Raw genomic sequence first — 16,313 nt, 5'->3', positions numbered from 1 at the left:
GGAGCAGGGTGGGCTCTGAGGTGCTTGTGCTCTTTGAGTTGCCCATCACCAGGCAGTAGCGCTGAAGGCCGGGAGCCTGGAGCTGGCGGCGGTGCGGTGGGGCCAGCAGCGCATGGGGCTGACTGCCCCTGATGAGGCAGAAGGAGAAGCAGCTTCTGCAGGTGGTGGCTCTGGTACTAGCAGCCCTGGTCTTCCTGCCCAACGTGAGTGGCAGCTCAACAGTATCCTGGGGCCGGGGGTGGGGGTGGTGGTGGTGGTGGTGCTGGTGCCGGGAGCTGTGGTTCCTGCCTTGGAACAGGTGAGTTCCTTGGATGCGGTGGGGCTTGGGATGCTTACCCCTCCCCCCCCCCCCCCCCCCCCGTCTCGTTTTACTTCAAACCTGCGCCTCCTTCTCCATCCTCCTCCTCCCGTAGATGTCCTCAGAGGCAGCTCCTGAAGAGTCTGGGCTTCTTTCCATTTCCTCTCCCAGATGAGGTAAATTGAGGCTCCAGGGACAGTGATTTGTCCAATCGGCAGAGTCTGAATTAGAACCCAGGGCCCTTGATGCCCAGTATAGAACTCTTATTTCTATTTTCCATACTTTACAGTCTGTCTGCCTTTCTGTTGCCCTCTCCTGTCCTCTGACCTTGTCCAGTGTTCTCTTTCTGGAGAGAACTCTTGTCTGCACATGCCTGTATCCCCAGGGTGTGATGCTTTCTGTTGAACTGGTTCCCCCATCACCTCTGCTTCCCTCCCTCACCCCCGCTTGCTGATCCTAGTGTTTCTACTCAGGTCACCCCTGCCCTTCTGGCTTCCCTCTCCCTATTAGGGTTTCCCCATCCTATTCATTTCTCAGGTCCTGTGAATTCCTTGGGAGTGAGTGCAAAGGTCCTCTTGGAAATTAAGGTCACTTTGATGGGGTGAAAGGTGAATTTCTGGTTCTTGAAGAAATTGCCACCTTTGACCCTCCAGGAGTATAGAGGTGTCCCTGTGGAGGGATACCCCAAAATGTCTCAGAGCACTGTACCCTGAGTGCAGAATGCCATATACCTTCCTTCTCTCCTCCTTTCTAATGGGACATGGTATTTCTTGCAGCCCTAACTGTTACCATAATTGTTCCTGCCTCTTTGAAACTCACTCACATCTCATGTATGTGCACATATGTACATACATATGGACTAAATTGGCTTTTTCTTCGTGTATGTGTGTGCATGCTCAGATCCTGGCTCTTGAACTCAGGACCTGGGCCCTTTAGTTGTTTTTCACTCATGGCTGGCCCTTTAGTTGTTTTTTACTCATGGCTGGCACTTTATCACCTAATCCAAAGCTCAACTTCTGGCTTTTTGATGGTTCATTGTTGGCTTAGAACCATTATTCTCAGATCTCAGCCTTCTGAGTAGCTAGGATTCCAGGTGTGAGCCACCAGTGCCTGGCTTGGATTAATATTTTCCTGCTCAATCACATCAGTCCACCTTTCTCATCTCTTGGCAAAAATATGCATGCTTGAATTGGTTTGATATTGGGATATTTTCAAATATTTAGGGGATTTTTGTGGTCCTATGGGACGTGGGCACTGTTCATATCAGGGGTAGAATTGACTGTTGGCTGCCCTCAAGGTAAGAGGCTGACTTTTTGTAGTTGACGGTTTTCCTTTCTACTTAGTGTCAGCCTGCTCTCTAGCCATTATGGTATCTTGAGCACAGATAGTTCTTTGCCATTGGGCTAATCAATTGGAGCTTAGCAATTACTCTAGTTAATTGTTGCAAACCATCCAGAGGAGTTGGCTTGATCTTTATGGTACATCTTAACTGTTCAGAAACTAAGGAAAGTTAGCAAGGTCCTTTCCTAAACCCTGGGTTCAAACCCTGGTAGCCAGCCTAGCCTTGTTCCCCTTAAATTCTGTATCTTGTATGTTTTTCTTTCTTGAAATCTCCTTCAATTCCTATCCTGTACCAGTGTCAGGTTGAAGAGGCCAGGGCTCTGTGCTTGGCTCTGCCCTTAATTTGCTGTATGTGCTTATCATCCATCATGTCCATCCATCTCTTGGTTCGGTTGCCAGCATTCTGTGATGTGATCAGTGAGTGAACACAGGGCTACTGCTTTTTCCTGGGGCATTGTCCCTTGCAGCCTCCGTAGGTTCAAGGGTTCTGTATTGGCAGAGCCCCAGCCAAAAGGGGTGGGTCCTGTCCAAGTGCACGTCTCTTGCAGAATAGCTGGGGCCAGGTCTAAAAGAGCTCTGACAGCCTGTTTCTGCCTAAAGAAAGCCCTCAAATTTCAGTTGAGGTAGGTGCCAAAGAAGTCCTGATTTTCATTTTCTGTAGACCCAAATATGTAGAGAGAAGGTTAAGGTTAACTGCCAGTTTGGCCTGAGCTTTCAAAGAAAATTACTCACATCTACAAGAAGGTATTGATTAAATAAAGCAGTCTTTAGGTCAAAAAAAGAGGAGGGCAATAGCTGGATGGATGCTTCTCATAACACTGACCTGCAGTGTGTGTGGATAGGCTCATGGGGCAGATTTAATTCCTGTTTAATTTCTTTTTCTCTGGAATAGCGTAAGGAAGAGGAGGAAGTGGTGAATGGAATTGGTGTTTCAAGGATTGTCAACTGGCTGTTCTTCCTTTAAAGAAAATGTATCCTTCTTGGGTGCAGCAGAAGTGCTCTTTTGCAATGATAGGCCTTTGTAGGTGCTATAGATTTAGCATTCATCTGCTGCCTTTCAGGAATATCCTGCCAAATTTCCACCCAGCACTTCTGTGTTCTACTCTATTGCAGAGGCAAAGCCCTGGGCTTGGCCTTCTCTGTTAGTTCCTTGTTTGAATGTCAGCTGGCCATGAAGGAAGAGGCTGACTTTCTTCCAGTCCTCATTCCACACTGTCCCTGAGCATGCATGCAACACATCAGGCTGTTGTCTGGGAAATCTGCTATCTGGAGCTCTTAGAGCTGTTATGAAGGATTGACCGGTTGGTTCTAAGCTCAGTCTGTCACTCTGGTAATTGTTGAGAACCTTCCCACAGTACCTTCTCATTGATCTTCCTCGCAGAAGTAACCACAGAAGCTCTGGAGGGAAGTCTTGACAGGACTTTTGTCCAAAAGAAAATTAGATTCCTTGTGGATTTGAGAGAAGTTTATCTGAAGGCAACATACACACTATTTGAACAGTCTTATTAACTCCTTGATTCCTCCACTGAAGAATAAAAGAGCACTTAGCTGTCCTCTGCTAGAATGTTAGTCACAGAACTGCCACCCAGTTCATCCTGAGTGTACCTCTGGAGCTGGGCAGGGCATCTGATTTATAAAGACACATAATGCTTCTAGGGTTTCTAAATTCATCTGGTCAGACAGCTGGCTTCTCAGAAAGCTGCAAACCAAGTAGGAAAGCCAGCCGTGATGCCATCTTTCTTTTAATTTTGGACTTGCTCTCATTACCATACCCCACTGCTAATCTGCGTAACATCTTGGTTTAATGCTAGAATCTGTTTCATATTTCAGGCTTGGGAAGTGGTTATTAAAAGCCCGCATTAGGAAACTTGATGTGGTCCCTCCCCACTTCTGAGCCATAATTTCTCATGAGAAATGACTTCATTGGATAAGAGCATCTGTAGAATGGAAATTGATGGGATAATGGAATACCAATGACTTTAATTTTCAAGTATCAGGAGATTTTCTGATGTCAGAGCTGAACTTTATTCTTAGCACATGCAAAAATTAATACTTTCCTCCCCACCCCTGTCCCTCCATTCCTTTCAGTCTTCTCATAGAAGAATCGTGCCCATCAGTAAGTTAAGTTCTTGGAAATGTACCCTGGGATGATTTCTATAGTTTTCTTCATAGGGGCTGGTAGCTTTTAGATTGCTAATCACTGCTTGCTTACTGTGGTGAAATCTGATTTCACTTGGGAAGGGCTGTTGATTTAGCCAACCACATCTCTGTTTTATTTTTCTGGGCTTGTTTCTACCAAGGAGCCCCTGGCTCAATCAGTGACCTTAGTAAAGTGGTTTAACTGCTCTGGGATTGGATTACTCCTTTGTGAAGTTAGTTTAGATTCCAAAGGAGGAAAGGCAAATATGTATTAGAATGGTGCTTCCTCTCCTGGGTCAAGACAGAAATTACTAATCCATTTCTCCCCTCCCATAGCTAGAGCAAACTTTACTAATTCAGTCTACTAAGCCTGGAATCAGCTGGTCTCAGACTAGTTCTCAATACTGCTGCTCAAGTGAAGTTGATGTAGTAATTCTGGTAATGTAAGAAATATGTATTTTTGACAAAGGGGAACAAATGCAGTGGTGGTACTCACTAGACCTTATGTGTCAAATGAACTGTACAATTTGTGGATGGGAATGGGAAGGAAAAACTGGGAGAAGGTAAGGGACAGGGGTGACATTGTCTAAAAAGAAATGTACTCTACTCAACTAATGTAATTATAACTTCTCTGCAATCACCTTTATACTATTTTTTTTAATGAAATAGGTACTTAACTAGGCCTTTCCATTTCTGAGGTTCTGTGGTTCTTAGTTTAGAAGCACATATTGGAAAGATTTGGACTATAAGCTTTTGAATGTAACCTCTGAGGAGGCCCTAATTTGAGAGCTTGTTCATATTGTAATGCCTTCTCTCAGGCTGTGATTTAAAGATGTTCAGCCTTTAATCTGTTGGCTCTGGTGACAGATAACAGATAAGTGAATCAATAATGGAAAAGCAAAGGCCTATTGAAAAGATAACTATCTAGCAACAATTAGGTAACCATTTAATTATTCCTTGTCCACGGTCAGCTGTTAGATTGAGATGGCATCCAGAATGTCATCACTGTATAAAGAAATACCTTGAAGCGAACTTGGCAGCTGGCTAATTGTCCCTGATGATGTTTGAGTTGTGTGACCCAGTTGTGTGTGTGTCTTCTGTATTGTGCATATACCTGACCTGACCTTCTGCATCTTATACTTGGGTCAGATTCAGAAAGAGAAAGATCTTACTTCTCCAACAACCATAATGGTATGGGGTTATGGTAGCTTATGTAGCCTTTGTAGCATGTACAATGCAGTGGGGAAAGGATGTAGCCTGTTGCAGTTCCTGTGGCCAAGAAGCATATCCTGGCCTCAATAGGTGGGGCTGTCTTGATACAAGGTGTTCTTTAAGTACATAGCACATGGTGTTGCACTTGGAAAACTGGATTTTGCTGAGTAAGTCTTAAAGTGTGAGGGAGGTGATTGAGAAGGCTCTGGTCTAATATGGAAAGAGGCAGCAAAAAGGACCTCACTTACTCATGTTCTCACAGGAGGAATACAGATGAACACAGTGCTCTCCAAGTCCTTTGTGTTCTGCTGCGAAGACTTTCTTCCCTCCACATGCTAGATCCATGTCTACTGTTATTTCTCTTGTGAGTCAAATTATCATGCCACATTTTTGGAAGCCAGTACTTAATTACACCATTTGTCTGCTGGAACCTCCCCACCCAACACACACACACACACACACACACACACGTGTGTGTGTGTGTGTGTGTGTGTGTGTGTGTGTGTGTATGTGTGTGTGTGTGTGCCAGTTCTGGAGCTTGTATTCAGGGCTGGGGTGCTGTCTCTGATCTGTTTTTGCTCAAGGCCAGTGCTGTACCATATGAGCCACATCTCTGTTTCCTATGGGGTTCCTTCCCCCCTTTGGCACTTAATTGGACATCAGAGTTTCATGGACTTTCCTGCATGGGCTGGCTTGAACAATGCATGATCCTTAGATCTTCCTCCTGAGTAGCTAGTGATACCTGACTCTTTTTGCTGATCCATTTTTGTAAATTTTCTTTCCAACCTTTTTACTTAATACTGTTTTTGGTGGTACTGAGGTTTGAATTCAGTGCCATGCGTTTGCACACTTGTTTGCTTGGTCAGGCTCTACCACTTCATCCATGCCTCTGGCTTGCAGTCTCAGTCTGTCTGTCTTGTCTGTCTGTCTGTCTGTCTGTCTGTGTCTCTCTCTCTCTCCTTTGATGGTTATTTTTATTTATTTTTTTTGGTCCAGTCGTGGGGCCTGAACGCTGGGCCTGGGTGCTGTCCCTCAGCTCTTCAGCTCAAGGCTAGCGCTCTACTACTTGAGCCACAGCGCCACTTCCGGCTTTTTTCTTTTTGCTTATGTGGTGCTGAGGAATCGAACCCAGGGCCTCAGGCATGCAAGGCAAGCGCTCTACCACTGAGCCACCTTCCCAGCCCTTGATGGTTATTTTTTGAGATGAGGGCTCATGAATGTTTCTGCGCAAGCTAGCCTTAAAATGTGGTCATCCTGCTTTCAGTCACCTAAGTTGTTAGGGTTATAGGCACTTGGCTTGTAATTTTTTTTAATTTTTATTTATTTTCTTAATGTGAAAATACTGTACAGAGGGCAAGATAATGAATATATTTCTTATCAAGCATTGTAGCATCCTCCTCTGTTTCCCCTTCTCATCCCTTCCCATCCCTTCCCATCCTCCCCCTGCCCTCCCACCCAGTCCTCCCCCCCCCCCCCCCACCAAAGTTGTAAAGTTCGTTTTCGACATAAAGACTTGTACATCTCATTGTTGCATTTGGTCCACCTGTATCCCTATTTAAATGACTTGTTTTTCCCCTTCCCCTCCACAAATTATACCGACATCAAATACAGTGAAAGCAGGGGTTATACTGTGGGAGAGGGACATACAAAGCAACTCAGAAATAATCTTATAAATGTGTTAGAAACAATCTCATGAAAGAAAAAAAAACATTTGAATACATATCTTAGGGTTCATTTCCCTAACATCACCTTATCTGTCCTTTTCTGCTTGACTCAGACATATACTAGATAGTGCAAATAAGGAAACCATGGGACCTATGTTTCTTTGGGCCTGGCTTCCTTCACTTAATATAATTTTTTCCAAGCCTTTCCATTTCCTAACAAATGGGGAAATGTCATTCTTTTTGATGGAGGCATAGAATCCCATTATGTATATATACCACATTTTCTTGTTCCATTCATCTATGGAGGGACATCTGGGTTGGTTCCATATCTTAGTTATAGTAAATAATGCTGCAATAAACATAGTTGTGCTTGTAGTTTAGTGTGGTCTTGTTTGTAAACATTTGGGTAAATGCCCAAAAGTGGGATTGGTGGGTCATAGGGGAGCTCTATGTGGAGTCTTTTGAGGAACCTCCATACTACTTTCCAAAGTGCTTGAACAAGTTTACACTCCCACTAACAATGCATAAGGTTCCCTTCTGTCCACATCCCCTCCAGCATCTGTTGTTATTAGAGTTCTTGATTTTAGCCATTCTAACTGGGGTGAGGTGGTATCTTAATGTTGTTTTGATTTGCATTTCTTTTATGGCTAGGAAGGTTGAGCATTTCTTCATGTGTCTATTGGCCATCCTTCTTTCCTCTTCAGAGAAGTTTCTCTTTAAGTCTTTAGCCCACTTATTTATTAGGCAGTTGTTTCTTTGAGGATTTGTTGTTGGGGGATTTAATTTTTTGAGTTCCAAGTATATTTTAGATATGAGACCCTTGTCTCTTGTGTGGCTAGTGAAGATCTTCTCCCAATCTGTGGGCTTTCTATTGATCTTGCTAGCTATGTCCTTTGCCATGCAGAAGCTCTGCAACTTCATGCAATCCCATTTGTCCAATCTTTCTTTGATTTGTTGTGTTTCTGGGTCTCTATTAAGAAAATTTCGGCCTGCGCCAAGGAGACCTAGGGTTTCTCCTATTCCATCCTGTAATATTTTCAGAGTGTCTGCTTTGACTCCGAGGTCTTTGATCCATTTGGAGTTCATTCTGGTGAAGGGTGATATATAAGGATCTAGCTTTAGTTTTCTACAGGTGATTGACCAATTTTGGCAGCACCATTTACTGAAGAGGCTGTCTTTCTTCCATTCTATTGTTTTAGCTCCCTTATCGAAGATTAGATGGCTATAGGTCTGTAGGTTCATTTCTGGGTTTTCAATTCTATTCCATTGGTCCTGATGTCTGTTCTTGTGCCAGTACCAAGCTGTTTTGATTACTATGGCTTTATAGTAAAGTTTGAAATTTGGTATTGATATTCCTTCAGCAGTGTTCTTTCTGTTGAGGAGCGTTTTTGCTATTCGGGGTCTTTTATTGTTCCATATGAATTTTTGGATTGCCTCTTCTATTTCCTTGAGGAATGAGGTAGGAATTTTGATAGGTATTGCATTGATTTGTAGATAGTCTTGGGAAGTATTGCCATTTTCACGATGTTGATCTTTCTAATCCAGGAGCATGGGAGTTTTTTTGGCTTGTAATTTTTTTTAAAAAAAATTGGTTATATTGACGATTAAACTTGGGGCTTTGCCCTTGCTAGATAGGAACTTAGCACTTATTCCATGCCTCTAGCCTTATTTTGTATTGGTTATTTTCAAAGTAGGATCTTGTTTTATGCCTGGGCTGTGATCCTGATACTTCCTGATGTCACTAGGCAGGATAGGCAAGTGTTTTGCCACTGTGTACAGCCATTGTTATTCTCTCATAGTTGAGACATCAAGCATGCCCCACTGCTTCAAGTCATTGGTTGAGATGAAGTCTCTCGAACTTTTTCTTCTTCTTCTTTTTTTTTTTTTGGACCGAGGCTGGCCTCAAACTCTGATTCTTCAGTCTTTACCTCCTCAATATCTAGGATTAAAGGCCTGAATCACTATACCTGGATTTACTTTTAAAGTAAGGGAAAGTAGAATGACCTGAAGGTAGAATAGCGTGAAGGGATTCGATAGGAAAGTAGAGAAAGTAAAGCACATGTGCCATATGGCACTGTCACTACTATCCATGGAAAGTAGAGCCACTACACTATCAGGTGCGAGTAATGAATTGAGCCAGGCAGGTTTCCTGGAACTCTAGTTGGCTTCAGGTATGGTATGATCCAGAGGTTTGTGGTACTGTCAGGGTGTGGGATTCTTCTCTCTGAGTTCTCTTGGTTCTGACTTTATCTTAGACCAAGCACTCTGTACTCCCTCCCACCACTCCTTACCTTGGTGGTAAAATATAACACTTCCTGACCTTATATCCATACCCACACACTAGAGGAGATAATCTGTCTCTGTTGCCTCTATAAAAAGACAAGAAATGTCTTTTACTATTATCTTAGCACAATCTTTTTGGTCCTCTTTGGATTTGATGTGTTCATTATGATAAGATTCATTCACAATCGCTAGTCAGGAAGATGGGCTGTGCTGGGTGACTTAGCCTTACCTTAGAGCAGGGTGGGATTGGGCCACCCTGCCATATGGAAAGAGCATTTATATAGAGAAAAAGCTAACTACTCCTGGTTGTGGGGGTGGGAAAGATACTTGAGAAGAGGCTGACAGATTGCGAGTGCCCTGCTAACATCATGGGGACTAGACTTGGCCCTCAAAAGACCACCTCTTTGCCACTCTAGCCCTGTCTTTGTGGAGCAATGAACCTGTATTCTGTGAATCAGCATTCTCTGACACCCCTGGGCTGAGATGCTAATGTCATGGGCCTCAGTTTCTCACTGGGGAGAGCTTTGGTGTTAGAATTGCCCGCCTTGTTTCCTCAAAATGAGTAGTTGAAAGCTGTCTTCAGTGAAAATTATCTTCCTCTCCCAGCTGCCCCTTTTTCATATGCATGCAGTCAGCTCACTGAAAATCTCTTGAGCTGAAAAAGAACTTCTGTCTTTTCAGCTTCTACTTTTTTCCTCCTTTCCTCCAACTCTTTGGAAGCTAGAGGAAGCTAAACAATTCCACTTGCTGTGGGTGGGTGGGTGTGTATTTATGCATATGTAGCTGGCTCTCCATGTGGCTCTCTTTCTCACTCTTTGATCTTTCCATGCTTCCTGTTTGCTGCCCTCTGCTGAATGGAGATAGGAGGAAACAAAAATGCCCAGTTTTTCTTACTTTTCTTGGTTTTTGAGAGAAATTGGAGCTGTGAATGCTGAATTTTCTTCAGCATCATGGGGGCTGTCTGGGATCCCCCCTCATGAGCTCATCCAGACACCTGACCACAGAGTCATGAAAACCTGGCGGTTAAGTTAAAGCATTGCTGTTCTTTATTTTATCTGTGTTTTTGTACCTGCAGGATCTGTATTCTGGTTGGCAAAGAGTCTTGGTGGACGTGCTAAAAGGACTGCCAACAGGATCTGTGGGAGAAGTCCCTCAGACCCCCTCTATGTAAATTGCTGTTTGTTACAGACACCCTTTGGGGAGTTTCCCCGTCTTTAGTTGGTACTTTCACTTGGGCAATTTACAGCGCAGCATGTCTGTCTTAAGTAATTTGTTTGTCAGTAACATCTTCAACTTATCCAGCATCCTGGTGGGAGAAATTATTCCTCTCGCCGACCCACCACACTACTGGAGATTCGCTCTTAATCTCTTTGGATCTTGAGGAGGAATCCGTTGTCTGTCATTTTGTTTGACACTTTTAGGACTTGTGCTGGCTTTCTACATCCTGTATATTGATTAAAAATTTTTTCTGTTAAATGCTTTCTGTTTAAAATTTTCCTATTATCCTTTTACCCCTCGTTGGAATTAGCTATCCAAAGAAATAGGAACTCAGGGGAACCGACTCTCAGCTCTGTCCTCCGGCCTTACATTTCTTCTTTGTTTTATGTCTCTCTTTTTTTTTTTTTAGCCCTCTCCTTCTGTCTTTATTTTGCATGTCTGATCGGGTAGAGAGACATCACTTTTCATGATGGGACAGACTCACACCACTCCCCTGACCATTCTGACTGACCATTTCAAGGATGGTAAAGACCGGGGCCACTCCTTGAGCATTGAAATTAAGAAAGGCAAACTAATAACTTTCTGTTGTTCCTCCAAATGGCCGACCTTCAGTGTGGGGTGGCCCCCAGAGGGGTCCTTTCACCTGCACCTAATCCAGCAGGTTCAAATCAAAATTTTCCTTCCAGGTCAAAGTGGACACCCTGACCAGATCCCCTGTATTTTGGTTTGGAGATACTTCATAGAAGACCCCCTCTTCTGGTTAACCCCTTTCTTGCCTCCCTGGAAACAGTATCCCATTGGATTCTTGCTGTAAAGGAGCAGCCTAGGGGACCTGCCTGACCCCCCTCTGCCCCTCTATATCTGGTCCTGTAGGGGGAATCGGTGGATAATCTTCTTGCTGACCCCCCACTGTACTTGCCACCCCCCATTTCCCCTGAGGCCCTGGTGATGCGACAAGGGATCAGTGGGAGGTGGGGGACTGGAGGGATTGACGGGGGTGGGGGGAATGCAAGGATGGACACACACCATGAGTCCCCAACAACCCAATACCATGGTACCTCTCCCACTGGAGTTCAGGCCCCCTGATGACACTGGATTCCCAAGACTCCAATATTGGCCTTTTGCCACTAGTAATTTGTATAACTGGAAAAATCAGAATGCCCAGTTTTCTGAAAACCCTAAGGATTTAGTTACCCTTTTAGATAGTGTAATGTTTACCCACCAGTCCACTTGGAACAACTGTCAGCAGTTGCTCTGGATTCTCTTCACTACTGAGGAGAAAGAGTAGATCCAGGTGGAAGCTAGGAAACTAGTCCCTGGGGAGGATGGTCGCCCCACAATTAATCCTATCTTGATTAACACCACCTTCCCTGAGGAGCAGCCACCAGATGACCAGTGGAATTACAACACCCCTCAAGGTAGGGAGAGGCACTGGGTCTATCACCAGACTCTAATGGCGAATCTTTGGGCCTTGGTCTGAAAACCTACTAATTTGGCCAAAGTTTATGAAGTATTACAGGGAAGGGAAGAAACTCCCACAGCTTATTTGGAGAGGTTAATGGAGGCTTTTAGGCAGTTTACTCCTATGAACCCAGAAGCACCCGAGAATCAGGCAGCAGTAGTCATGGCCTTTGTTAATCAGGCAGCTCTAGACATCAAGAAAAAGTTACATAAAATAGAAGATTTAGAAGGCCAGAAAATCCCTGGGTTACTACATATAGCCCAGTGTGTATTTAACTACAGGGATCCCCCAGAGGAGAGACAGGCAAAGGCCATGGCCCAAGTGTTAGTTGCTGCAATGAGAGGGATGGGGCCTGACCCTAGACCTCGCAGGCATACAATTTTGGGCAAGGATCAGTGTGCCCATTGCAGGGAAAAGGAACACTGGGCCAAAGACTGTCCAAAGAAGAGGAGGGACCCCAGGAGGGATCCCAAAGATGGCTGCCTGCCAAAGCCTCCCGCTGTTTTGACCATGAAAGATTCAGACCAGGAATAAGGAGGTCAGGGTTTGGCTCCCTTCCCCGAGCCCAGGGTAACACTTAGGGTGGAAGGGACCCCACTGCAGTTCCTGGTGGATATGGGAGCCCAACACTCCATGCTCCTTGAACCTCTTGGCAAGCTCTCTGAAAAGGCATCCTGGATGCAAGGGGTCACTGGGATGAATAAATGTCAATAGACTACCTGAAGAACAGTTGACCTAGGCATGAGCTGGGTATCCCACTCATTCCTGGTCATCCCTGAATGCCCATATCCATTGTGGGTAGGGACCTCCTCACAAAAGTCGGAGCTCAGATACATTTTCAATCAGACAGGGCCTTAATAATGGACCCCAAAGGGCACCCAATCCAAGTCCTCACTCTTAAGTTGGAGGATGATTACTGACTGCACCAACTACCCCGGGCCTCCAACGATGACCTAGATCAGTGGCTACAAGCATTTCCCGAGGCTTGGGCAGAGACTGGGGGAATGGGGTTAGCCAGACATTGACCAGCAATCTATGTTGAGCTAAAGCCTGGAGTTGACCCTGTCAGGGTTCGACAGTACCCCATGACCTGAGAGGCATGGATGGGAATAACCCCTCACAGCTGCAGACTTTGGGAATTAGGGGTACTGAGACCCTGTCAGTCATTGTGGAACACCCCTCTGCTGCCCATCTGAAAGCCTCACTCCAATGATTACCGTCTAGTACAGGACCTATGAGAGGTAAACAAGAGAGTAATGGACATTTATCCCACTGTTCCTAATCCATACATGCTTCTTAGTTTCCTTTCACCTCAACAGCAGTGGTGCACAGTATTGAACTTGAAAGATGCTTTCTTTTGCCTACCCTTGGCTCCTAAGAGCCAGGATTTGTTTGACTTTGAATGGAGCAACCCAGAGGAAGGAATCAGTGGCCAGCAAACATGGACCAGGTTGCCACAGGGGTTTAAAAACTCCCCCATGATCTTCGATGAATTGCTCCATGAAGACCTAAGTAAGTTCGACTCTAACCACCCTGAGTTAACCGTCCTGCAGTACGTGGACACTTCCTGGTTGCTGCCTGAGATAAGGAAGACTGCCTACAGGGAACCAAAGCAAGGCTCTGAACCTTGGGGGAACTAGGATATCAGGCCTCATCTAAGAAAGGCTAGATCTGCAGACAAGAAGTAAGTTACCTGGGATATACCCTGAAAGGGGACCAGAGGTAGCTGTTGAAGGCCAGGAAAGAGACAGTACTTAAGATACTAACTCCCCAGAACCCCTGCCAGGTCCAAGAGTTTCTGGGATCTGCGGGATTCTGTAGGCTGATCCCAGGCTTCACAGAACTAGCCAAATCCCTATATGAGGCCACTAAAGACAAAGAACCCTGGCAATGGACGCAGGAGATGGGAAACGCCTTTCAACAAGTTAAAAAGGCTCTGCTAACAGCCCCGGCTCTGGGATTACCTGACGTTACCAAGCCTTTCCACTTATACGTGGACGAGAGAAAAGGAGTGGCTAAGGGGGTATTGATCCAGTACCTAGGGCCATGGCACCACTCTGTGGCATATTTATCAAAGAAATTAGATCCCGTGGCAGATGGCTGGCCACCTTGTCTGAGAATGATAGCAGCCACAGCCTTGTTGCTAAAGGATGCTGATAAAATAACTTTTGGACAGGAACTGACAGTAACCACCCCCATGAGATTGAAGGGGTTCTAAAACAACCCCCAGACAATTGGCTCAGCAGTGCCCAGCTCAACCATTATCAAGGACTCTTAATTAACCCACCTAGAATCACCTTCCAGGGTCTATCTGTCCTGAACCCAGCTACCCTACCAGATCCTGACTTGGAGATTCCACTCCACAATTGTATGGAAATTCTGGCTGCCCTGCACAGTATACAGAAAGACCTTCAGGACCAGCCCCTGTGGGATGCAGACTATGTCTGGTACACAGATGGGAATAGTTTCATACAGGAAGGGAAAAGGTATGCTGGGCAGCAGTGATAGATGAAAAAGAAGTGATATGAGCTGAGCCCTTGCCAGCTGGGATGTCTGCCCAATGAGCTGAACAAGTGGCACTGACGAAAGCATTAATGCTGGATAAAGACAAGAAACTAACTGTGTACACTGATAGTAGCTATGCCTTTGCCACTGCACATGTGCACGGAGCTATATATTGAGAGTATGCCTTGTTGACAGCAGAAGGGAAAGCAATTAAAAATGAGGAAGAAGTTTTAGCCCTATTAGCAGCCCTGTGGCCTCTAGTGATCTTTCGGGGGGTCTTGAGTCTGAGCACAACACCCTTTCCTTTCCTTGTACTTTGAGTTAGCATGGGGATCATGTGTATAGGACTTTAGCTTTGACCTTCACTGATTGCGTTAGCTGCTGTTTGCTCTAGAAAGCTCTTCAAGTGCTTGGTGACAGTGCCAGGGCAGTGATTAGAGCCTGTCACACATGCTATGTGGGAGCCAAGAGCTGGTTTGCCAGGATTATATGTCCATGTGGGCCTCCTCTGTGGGGTACAGATAACATCTTGGGAAGCAGGTTGCTGAGCACAGAGGTGGTGGGGTTTTTGGAGGAAAGGGGTTTTCTTAAATAAAGAGAGCAGGTTGAAACATCTGGAAGGGGACGTGTGAAAGTGACTTCCTGCTGCTTTGGGGTAATGTGTGTTCTCAACTGAAAAACCATTCCTTTTTGGTAGTTTCCTCCTGAGTGTTGATCTAAGTCAGTTGCTGACAGTGAAAATATGTATGTGCATCCATGTCTTTATTTGTGAAATAATCAGTTTCTAAATTTGCCATCTAACTTTACCAAAAAGTTAATGATTCTCATCTTGAAACAGATTCTGTTCTTGGTTGGTAATTTGGCTGACTGGCTATTTTATTAGGAGCTCTTTCTTTCTTTTTTCTTTCTTTCTTTCTTTCTTTCTTTCTTTCTTTCTTTCTTTCTTTCTTTCTTTCTTTCTTTCTTTCTTTCTTTCTTTCTTTCTTTCTTTCTTTCTTTCTTTCTTTCTTTCTTTCTTTCCTTCCTTCTTCCAGTTGTGGGGCCTGAACTCTGGGCCTGGGCGCTGTTCCTCAGCTCTTCAGGAGCTCTTGTCTTTAAGATCTTGTTTTATTAGTTCATCTGCTCTTCACATTAAAAATAAAAGTCGTACATGCATCTTGTTACACTAGATGCAAACCAGTGGCTTTTGGGTTAGTTGTAAGGTAGAGATGTTTTATGCAACTTAACCACTGCTAATTTTCACTGATTGAATATTTATTTATTTATTTATTTAGTACTATACTGGGGATTGACACTCAGGGCCTAGGTGCTGTCCCTTAGCATTTTCACTCAAGGCTGATACTGTATCACTTGAACCCCAGCACTGTTTCTGGCTTTTTGGTGATTAATTGGAGGTAAGAGTCTCAAGAACTTCCCTGCTTGGGCTGGCTTTCAATCTTGATCTTCAGATCTCAGCTCCTGAATAGCTATGATTACAGGTTTGAGACACTAGTTGAATATCTCTTTTTTGTATGTGTGCAAGTTCTAGGCTTGAACTCAGGGCCTAGATGCTGTCCCTGGGCTTTTGTTGCTCAAGCTAGCACTCTACCACTTGAGCCACACTTCTGCCCTTTTTGGTGGTTATTTGGAGATAAGAGTCTCATGGACTTTCTTGCTCAGGCTGGCTTCAAATCGTGATGCTCAGATCTCAACCCCCTGAGTTGCTAAGATAACAGGTATAAGCCACTGGTACCTTGCTGGATGTTTCTATTTTTAAATGTTAGTAACATGCCAGTAGCATAACATGGGATGAGTGTGTGTGTGTGTGTGTGTATGTGTGTGTATTACACACACACACACACACACACACACACACACACACACACACACACACACACACACACACACACACACACATATATAGGACATGATCTTCTTGCTTTTAGGGAAAAGTCAGAAAGCCAACCAGCTGGACTAGGTTCTAGTCTCCTCAAAAATGCTGGACCTGCATAGCAACTGTTTCTCTAGAGAGGCCTAATGTCTTCAGATGGCCACAGTACCAGCCCCCCTCCTTGGTGGTTTCAAACCTGGGTGCTTTACCCTCTCAGGAAGCCAGTCAGCAGTGGGAGACATTTGAGTTTAGAGCTCTGCTTCATCACCTACAAACTTCCAGTGGGTTTTCTGTGAGGTAGGATAGGGCTTATGGGCCACT

At 44.7% G+C, this 16,313-nt stretch overlaps 1 long non-coding RNA gene across 1 annotated transcript in view; it reads left to right on the top strand.

The window, feature by feature from the left end:
- The first annotated feature begins 16 nt into the window (after positions 1 to 16).
- Positions 17 to 16,313, top strand: part of LOC122122041 — a 36,983-nt gene continuing 20,686 nt past the window's right edge. The window contains exon 1 of the long non-coding RNA XR_006150088.1: positions 17 to 203. This is a non-coding gene — a long non-coding RNA (uncharacterized LOC122122041). The remainder of the gene's footprint in view (positions 204 to 16,313) is intronic.

This window comes from Dipodomys spectabilis, unplaced genomic scaffold (assembly GCF_019054845.1).
Source record: "Dipodomys spectabilis isolate Male_0828 unplaced genomic scaffold, ASM1905484v1 ptg000201l, whole genome shotgun sequence".
Taxonomy (NCBI): Eukaryota; Metazoa; Chordata; class Mammalia; order Rodentia; family Heteromyidae; genus Dipodomys; species Dipodomys spectabilis.
The sequence above is the reverse complement of the archived record's forward strand: the minus strand, read 5'-3'. Positions and strand labels throughout refer to the sequence as shown.